We start from the raw sequence: 10,727 nt of genomic DNA, 5'->3' as shown, positions 1-10,727 counted from the left end.
GCCAGACTAAACTCGAAGTTCAAAAGATAATAAATTTGCAAAAATTAGCAAATAATCTGTCAGATTTGTTTACTGATTATAAAGGAGTGACTAGGTCCCATATTCCTGTAGAAAATGCTCCATCAAGAATAATTGTCCTAAAAGACCAAGTACTGACACTTATACTCCCCATCACCCAGAAGCGTGGTCGACCAATCGGTGCAAAAGATTTAACTCTGCGGAAAACCAAAATTAGTAAACAATCACAGTGACTCCAGAAAACTTTAAATAACCGTCCTGAAGATGGAGAATCCAATAAAAATGCACGTGTTGTAACTAAAATCAATACTGGAAATGTGGAATGTCTTTATCAAGATATATTGGCAAATGATAAATATTTGGTTGATATAAATATTGAAACTGCCATAAATTTAGTAAAAAAAGGAGAAAATTATAATAGAAACATAACTGTCGTCGATGACCATTTTGCCTATATAATTGCTCTTAACATTTCATTTGATAATCTGGATCTAGAACCAAAAACTATAGCATAGTGTCAGAAGCGTTCTCACTGGTTAAAATGGAAAGAGGCAATTGAGGCCGAGGTCAACTCGCTTAACAAAAAAGAAAAGTCTTTGGTCCTCCCGTACTTACTCCAAAAGGTATGATCCTAATAGGATCCAAATGGGTGTTCGTATGAAAGAGAAATAAAAATAATGAGGTAGTTAGATATAAAACGAGGTTGGTAGCTCAAGGGTTCTCATAGAGACCCGTAATAGATTTTGAACAAACTTACTCTCCTTTTCTTGATGACACCTCATTCCGCTATTTAACATCACTGGCAATAAAAATGAACTTAGATATGCAACTAATGGATTTTGTGACCGCATATTTATATGGGTCACTATACGCATATATATATATATATATATATATATATATATATATATATATATATATATATATGAAAGTACTCGAGGGTATCCAAAATCCTTTAGCGTAAAACTACAAAAGTCAATATATGGCTTAAAACAATTGGAAAGAATGTGGTTTTTTCGATTGAGTGAATTCCTCTTAAAACAAGGATATGAGAATAAACATATCAGTCCTTGCATCTTCACTAACGAGGGTTTTTCTAGCGAGTTTTTAATGAAACATGATTATGGTAAAATAATGTCCAAATGGGAGTGTTATAAATAAATATAATTAAGGACGACATTATTGATAGTAACGGACGTAATGGTCCGTCAATTAATCATGTCATTATTGTATTCGTTACATTTTGTATTATATATAATCTCTCCCATTGTATTATATATAATGGTGATATGTATTGTATTATTGGTTGGTTAATGAAAATCCTGATTATCCCCTACACTATTGTTTATCATTCTTTCTCTCTCTCTTTACAATATCATATATCTTGCAAAGTTCATCGGTTAAGGAGCTAACGGTCAACGGGCATATAATTACAACAGAATCTATTGTATTTTCTTTGAAATTTGTTTATCTTTTAAAATGGCTCAAAGATGACGAATAATTAAGGAATTCCTTGTTGGACCTTAGCTTATTGTTGCATGTAAGAGGGAGATGTGAAAAACTTAATTAGATTATTAATATGAGGCTTGTTTTTTTGGGAACAAAACAGAGTTGATAACTCTTTGTAAAAATGGCGATGACCACCGAAAACGTTTTTAGGTGCTGAGAAATAATAGCATAGGCGGCGTTTCATGATTGAAAATTAAAGTATCTCGGTGAGAAGAGCTGCCTTTGCTTGCTTGAGGTCCCCTCCTAATAAAATATACAGTAATGCTAGATACCTCGTTTTTTTTTTTCCCCTTTAATTCATGATGTGACATTTTATAATTAGTTATTAATTTTCTTTTTTAAATCAATGGTGAGTTAGTCAATTGATGTTAGATACCTCCTATTTTTTCCCTTTAATTCACTCCTCATGATGTAACATTTTATAATTGGTTACTAATTATTATGTTACACTTGTGTGAAACCGTCTCATAGATCCTTATTCGTGACAGGTCAGATTAATATGCAAATGTAATACTTATACTAGCAAATATAATACTAAATAAGAAATAAAATATATGTTAATGATGGAAGAATAGATAATACTTTTGAGGGCAAATGTAATACTTTTCTATTTTGATGTAAAAGTATTTCTTTTTTATCAAAATTATTATATTTTCCTTATAAGTAATACTTTTGATGAAAAAAGTAATACTTGTACATCAAAATATAAAAGTATTACATTTTTCTATATAAGTAATAAACATTTTATTCATGATTTAGTATTACATTTTCATCTTGACCCGGCCCGTCTCACCACCCGTCTTACGTACAAGAATCCGTGAGACGGTCTCACACAAGTTTTTGCTCTAATTATTTTTTAATTAGTGCTGAGTCAGTCAATTAATAGAAGCCATGTTAGGAGGGAAAATATAGGATAGAAAATTTAAGAGGGGTAATGTGTTCAAATGAGAACAACTCCCAAGCACCTTGTGCTTAGATGAATCCCCTTTGGTGGGGAAGGTCACATGATAAATTCTAATACTTCCCCTCAAGCAATTGGTAATACTGAGAGCAACTCCTCACTAAAAAATGACATAAAAATATAAATTGCACTAGAAAAATCAAACTTTTTGTTTGGTAATTCAATTATATTTAATTACTAGTTATCACATGCGCATTGCGCGAATAGTCCAATACCCAATGTGCATTTTTAAATTAGTGTTCTAGAATTTTTCAAAGTATCATTCGGTATCATGATGTATATCAATGCAATATTATCAAATTTTTCATAAAAGTAAATATTTCAAGAATGTATAACTATGACCTGTAGAAAAAATGTTTGATTAACTGATGCAATAACAGTTTTAGAGAGAAACATCTTCACTATTATAGTACCTAAGCATAGTTTTTGCGACACAAAACCTATTAATTGGCGTGGTCCATGTTTTTTCTTATTGTCACTTCCGCGATAAATGAATTCTTGTTTGATTTAATCCACATGTGTGCTTCACTGCAATTTTAATGTCTTGGCGTAGTTCACCTTCAAAAACATAACCAAATTCTCCTTCCCCAAAAAGACAATGATAATATGCATAATTTCTCATCTATGTTGAATATATAGTATAAAAGTATAAATTATGTGTACTATTTCATCCATGCTAATGTTTAGTTCTAATTAATTGACTAAAGTTCATGTAAAATTTTATTTTGTATTTTTTTAATACACTCTAACATATTATAGTATGGGTCACACTTGTGTGAGACAGTCTCACAGATCTTTATCTGTTAGATGGGTTGAGTCAGGCTAACATGCAAATGTTATACTTATATACTACAAGAATGAACACATTTAGTGATAAATCTTTTGTGATACTTTGTAATTTAGTCACAAATAATACACATTTTGTGACCAAAAAAATAATTTGACACTATTATGTGGGATAATTGTGATAACCTTTTTTGGTCACTAATAGTATGGTAATTGTTATAAATAAGTATTTGTTACGAGCAAGGTGTCACTGTTACTAGAATAATAGTATCGTAACATACGTTGTCACTATTTTTTGTCACTACATGTATGTGCATTTTGGCGGCATTATAATTATGGCGGGAACGAATATAGTTGTGACAAAATATAACGTGGACACAAATTTTAATACTTTTTGTGGCAAATATAGTTGTTGGTCACTCTCGTTTATAATATTTGTGATAACTTATTTTGTCAATAAAAATACAATTGGTTAGTACCATTATAAGGGTCACACTTGTGTGAGACCGTCTCACGGATCCTTATTCGTGAGACAGATCGGGTCGGGTCGAAGCAATATGCAAACGTTATACTTATATGTGCAAATGTTATACTTATATGCTCAAATATAATACTAATCAAGAATACAATTTTTGTTACTTATAAGAGAAAAAGTAATACATTTTTCATAATAAGTAATGTTGACAAGTGCCCCATATTTATAAGGGAAAATATAATACTTTTGAGGAAAAATGTAATACTTTTAAATCGAAATGTAAAAGTATTGTATTTTCCCTTAAAAGTAATACATTTACCCTTATAAAAATAAAATTTTTATTCTTGATTAATATTACATTATTTGAGCATATAAGTATGACATTTGTGCATATAAGTATTACATTTGCATCTTGAAATGACCCGACCCGTCTCACGGTTAGACGGTTTCACACAAGTTTTTGCCCCATTATAAATGAGAAACAATTCATTGTGAGAAAAAAAATACTATTGTCACTAATATTGTCATTTTTTGTGATGAAATTGTTACAAATATTTGTGACGCTCTATAATTGCGTAACAAAAATTACTAAATTGTGACAATAATTGTGTTGATTTCAAGTTTTGTCACTAATTTATGATAATTGTGAGGAGTAATTACTTGTTACTAAGAATGTCATTTCTAGAGATTGTTTGTTCTTCTATCAATATGGTGTCTTCATCTCTAAATTTGATTCAAAATTATTCAAATGACTCGGAAGACCACCCTAACGACAATAGCCAATTATTTGTACATTAAGAGCCATCCAATGTAGCACAATTTTTACAATATGATTATACCAAAAATATAATATAAAATAAATTATATATAATAAAATTTTGATTATGGACCAACTAAACGAATTAGTTAAAGTATAATTTAGTTTTTTTTTGAAAGCAAGTATAATTTAGCTTGGTTGATAAAATAACAAAAATTTAGTCTACAAAGTTTTATCTCCTACATCATCATTAAGATGGTTGTAATAGTAGTAATAGTAGTAGTGGTTGTAATAGTAGTAATAGTAGTAGTAGTAATAGTGCTAGTAATCTATACTATTAATAAAAACAAAATCCTCAATTTTAACTTCCCGCCCAAAACATCCCGGTTTGCGTAATATTGTAAAATATGGTAATACAATTCCTATTCATAATCAATTGTACATTAAAATATGGTAAATATTCCTAATAAAATATATGGTAATACAATTCCTAATAAAATATATTCTTCCATACGTTATTCGTAATACAATTCTAGATTAAAATTACTAATCGTAATAATACAGTACATAATATTTAGAGCTATCAATACGGGCTGGCGGGGCGGGCCAAAAAAGCCCGCTCTTTGACGGGCTTGGATTTGCCTGGCCCGGACCACCCCGCCTTCGACCCGCGGGCTAGGCGGGCCGCCGCCAGACTATTTTTTTATTGTTAGTTTATTTCTTTCTAAATTTTATCATTTTTACATACAAAAATAATTAAAATAATCAATACATATTAAAAAACTATAATATACATTGCTTTATAATATATACTAGTATTTTCACCCGTGCGATGCACGGAATGAATTTGTTATAATATATTAAGAATATTTGGATTGATATATAATTATATAAAGAGCAAATTGCCATTTTGGTCCGCTGACTATAGGGGTCCTCTTAATTTCAGTCCACGACTTTCAAAAGTGTTAATTGCATACCATGACTTTTCAATTTGTATCAATTTTGGTCACTCCGGCCAAATTGCCGGCCAAATTTCGCCGAAAAATTTTAAAAGTTAAAATAATGAGGGTATTTTAGTCATTTCACATTTTCTTCTTCTTCTCCGGCGAATTCTTCTTCTTTCCCGGCGAATTCTTCTTCTTCTTCTCCGGTGACTTCTTCTTCTCCGACGATGCAAACTTCTTCTGCAAAACAATTGCCACACCAACATATAGGTTACAGAGATTTCAGACAAATATAAAGAATCATCACAGCCTCTTTCGTACTATTTAGGCGTTGGAGTTTAGGGTCTAAAACGGCCACAATTTCCATATGGAGTATTATGCTTATTATTATCACCTTGGTCAATACTCAGTAGTGGAGTAGTCAGCAGTGGATGTCTGGATGAGCAGCAGTCCGCCAGTCCCTCACTGTTAGTCACGGAGTCGCGAAGCACGGAAGTAGTGGATCTCAGTTTTCAATCTTTTCACGGAGCAGTGGAGCAGCCACCGCTGTCGCCCATGGGTGTAGCACCGCCGTCGCTCGTCGGTTAGAGTGAGGTCGCAGGTTGAGGTTGGCAGGTCACAACGACGCAGAAGAAGAAGTCGGAGAAGAAGAAGTCACCGGAGAAGAAGAAGAATTCGCCGGAGAAGAAGAAGGAAATGTGAAATGACTAAAATACCCTCATTATTTGAACTTTTAAAATTTTCCGGCGAAATTTGGCCGGCAATTTGGCCGGAGTGACCAAAATTGATACAAATTGAAAAGTCATGGTATGCAATTAACACTTTTGAAAGTCGTGGACTGAAATTAAGAGGACCCCTATAGTCAGTGGATCAAAATGGCAATTTGCTCTTATATAAATTATAACATCAAATATTATATAGTGCAATTGAAGATATGTTTTGGATTGATTATGTTTTATGATGCTATCCTTGTTTGAATTCTAACAAATAATTGCTTAATTAATAGCTAATGTGTAGCTATACGCATCTGATGTTGGAACTTTAGAGATTTTATATATCATTGTTTATGATTTTTATAAATTAGGCAAATATGCTCGTTCTCTAGTAATTCAGTTAGGGTGTGTTTGGTTGGTGGGTTTAGGCATAAGGAATGGGTATGAAAGTGATTGCTTGTGTTTGGTTGATAGGTTTTGTGAATGCTACTATGGGTTTGGAATACCCCATTAATGACAAAACCCATACCCTTATTAAATAAGCTAAGGGTTTCATCTTCCTTCCTCCTTTCTTCCTCAACTATTAATAATCATTCCCATTCCACCCAACTACCAAACATGATAAATACTTTCACCAAAACCCATTACCATTACCAAGTATTTGATACCCATTTCGATTCCGATTCCCATGTACGAACCAAACGCACCCTTATAGTATTCAATTGCTATTCTAATTCATGTGTATGGAAGATGTATTTTTGTGTAGATATATTGCAATTTTGCCATCTTAGAAAAAAACATAATATCACCGGTTGTATTTACACATCATTGAAAACCTCTTTGTAAACAACATTGGTAGTAGCAACACAATCTTGTCCATCATCGTCTAGAACTAATTAACACTTTCAGGCTATCAGGATGGGTGACTCGGGAAAAAGCCATGTAAAATTGACCGTGATTAAAAATTGTTCTTTTTTTTTTTTCAACAATCTGCATGAGTCTTCCTTGCATGCAACAAATATCGTCACAAAACTTTATTGGCTATATTGTGGTACAAATATATGTGGGGTCCACTTTCAATTTGGGTCGGGTCAAAGTAGATTCGGGTTTTTAGTAGTTAGACGAAAAGTGATATATTGTACGCTCAAAAAGGATAATGGGTGAATGAGAAATTGGTTCTCAAAGTTGACCCATTTGAGTTAGAAAAAAGGAGAGAAAAAGCTTTCAAGTAGCTTTTGTCCCACATTGGTTTGGAAAGTGGGTTTGCACAACTACTTATACAATAGTCTGACTCGTGTGTGACGACACCTGCAGGCAATATATTGTACGCTCAAAAAGGATAATGGGTGAATGAGAAATTGGTTCTCAAAGTTGACCCATTTGAGTTAGAAAAAAGGAGAGAAAAAGCTTTCAAGTAGCTTTTGTCCCACATTGGTTTGGAAAGTGGGTTTGCACAACTACTTATACAATAGTCTGACTCGTGTGTGACGACACCTGCAGGCAATATATTGTACGCTCAAAAAGGATAATGGGTGAATGAGAAATTGGTTCTCAAAGTTGACCCATTTGAGTTAGAAAAAAGGAGAGAAAAAGCTTTCAAGTAGCTTTTGTCCCACATTGGTTTGGAAAGTGGGTTTGCACAACTACTTATACAATAGTCTGACTCGTGTGTGACGACACCTGCAGGCAATATATTGTACGCTCAAAAAGGATAATGGGTGAATGAGAAATATATATTGTACGCTCAAAAAGGATAATGGGTGAATGAGAAATTGGTTCTCAAAGTTGACCCATTTGAGTTAGAAAAAAGGAGAGAAAAAGCTTTCAAGTAGCTTTTGTCCCACATTGGTTTGGAAAGTGGGGCTTTCAAGTAGCTTTTGTCCCACATTGGTTTGGAAAGTGGGTTTGCACAACTACTTATACAATAGTCTGACTCGTGTGTGACGACACCTGCAGGCACAAATGTCGTTCAAAAAATTGGTTGGCCTTGCGAATTGAATTATAGAATTGGACAGGATTTTTTTTACCATATTTTAAAATATTACGCAAATCTTAAGAGTATAGGAGTGTTTTGGGCGGGAAGTTAAAGTTGAAGATATTGTTTTTATTAATAGTATAGATTATATTAGGAAATTGATTTGCTAGTATCAATTATGCTAATTTTTTCCTAATTTTATATTTGTAATTAATGTTATAAACGAATTTAGTAGGAAATTTTAATTAGGAATCTATACTATTAATAAAAAGAATATCCTAAGTTTTAACTTCCCGCCCAAAACAAACCTATAATATTATGGTTTGCGTAATATTGTAAAATATGGTAATACAATTCCTATCGCTAATACAATTGTAAATTAAAATAGAATTCCTAATAAAATATAATCTTCACTACGTTCCTATTCGTAATACAATTCTAGACTAGAATTGCTAATGGTAATAATTCAGTATATATATTTCTCTGCAATGTAATCTATACTATTAATAAAAACAATATCCTAAGTTTTAACTTCCCGCCCAAAACAGACCTATAATATTATGGTTTGCGTAATATTGTAAAATATGGTAATACAATTCGTATCGCTAATACAATTGTAAATTAAAATAGAATTCCTAATAAAATATATTCTTCCCTACGTTCCTATTCGTAATACAATTCTAGACTAGAATTACTAATGATAATAATTCAGTATATATATTTCTCTGCAATGCAATCTATACTATTAATAAAAAGAATATCCTAAGTTTTAACTTCCCGCCCAAAACAAACCTATAATATTATGGTTTGCGTAATATTGTAAAATATGGTAATACAATTCCTATCGCTAATACAATTGTAAATTAAAATAGAATTCCTAATAAAATATAATCTTCCTTACGTTCCTATTCGTAATACAATTCTAGACTAGAATTGCTAATGGTAATAATTCAGTATATATATTTCTCTGCAATGTAATCTATACTATTAATAAAAACAATATCCTAAGTTTTAACTTCCCGTCCAAAACAGACCTATAATATTATGGTTTGCGTAATATTGTAAAATATGGTATTACAATTCCTATCGCTAATACAATTGTAAATTAAAATAGAATTCCTAATAAAATATATTCTTTCCTACGTTCCTATTCGTAATACAATTCTAGGCTAGAATTTCTAATGGTAATAATTCAGTATATATATTTCTCTGCAATGCAATCTATACTATTAATAAAAACAATATCCTAAGTTTTAACTTCCCGTCCAAAACAGACCTATAATATTATGGTTTGCGTAATATTGTAAAATATGGTATTACAATTCCTATCGCTAATACAATTGTAAATTAAAATAGAATTCCTAATAAAACATATTCTTCCTTACGTTCCTATTCGTAATACAATTCTAGACTAGAATTGCTAATACGTTCCTATTCGTAATACAATTCTAGACTAGAATTGCTAATACGTTCCTATTCGTAATACAATTCTAGACTAGAATTGCTAATGCGTTCCTATTCGTAATACAATTCTAGACTAGAATTGCTAATGGTAATAATTTCGTAATACAATTCTAGACTAGAATTGCTAATGGTAATAATTCAGTATATATATTTCTCTGCAATGCAATCTATACTATTAATAAAAACAATATCCAAAGTTTTAACATCCCGCACAAAATAGACCTATAATATTATTGTTTGCGTAATATTGTAAAATATGGTAATACAATTCCTATCGCTAATACAATTTTAAATTAAAATAGAATTCCTAATAAAATATATTCTTCCCTGCGTTCCTATTCGTAATACAATTCTAGACTAGAATTGCTAATGGTAATAATTCAGTATATATATTTCTCTGCAATGCAATCTATACTATTAATAAAAACAATATCCTAAGTTTTAACTTCACGCCCAATATTGTAAAAAATATGAAAATTTGGCATAATTCAACCCGCAAGCCCAACCAATTTTCTGAATGACATTCGTGCATGCAGGTGTCGGCGCACGAGTCAAGCCTTTTTAAGTTTATTTTGGGATTTCATTTGCACCCCCCCTGCGCGCGAGAGAGAGCCTCTATGCTATACAATTCAATAAGCCTTAGAAAAAGTCTTATATAAGTAGTGGTGCAAACCACTTCTCAAACCAATGTCGGACAAAAGGTTTTTCTCTATATTTTTCTAACTCAAATGGGTCAACTTTGAGAACCAATTTCTCATTCACCCATTATCAGTTTTGAGCGTACAATATATCAATCTTTTCGTCTAACTACGAAGAACACGAATCCACTTTGACCCGATCCAAATCGAAAGTGGACCACACATATATTTGTACCACAATATTGCCAGTAAAATGTCATTTTATGCTAATTTTTTTCCAACAGTTATTTCTCCAAAGAATATCAACGTGTTGAAAGAAGAAGATGATATATAGTGAAGGGCAATATCATCTTCACTATACATCATCTTCTTCCTCCAACACAACGCTTTACGGTCAACCAACAATTACTCAACTGATTATCCCATTCCTCCCATATAAATTTTTCTCTAATATAGTTATACTTACTGAATATCAAAATATAAGTGT

Source organism: Ipomoea triloba, chromosome 5, assembly GCF_003576645.1.
Source record: "Ipomoea triloba cultivar NCNSP0323 chromosome 5, ASM357664v1".
Classification (NCBI taxonomy): domain Eukaryota; kingdom Viridiplantae; phylum Streptophyta; class Magnoliopsida; order Solanales; family Convolvulaceae; genus Ipomoea; species Ipomoea triloba.
This window is presented reverse-complemented; position numbering follows the sequence as displayed.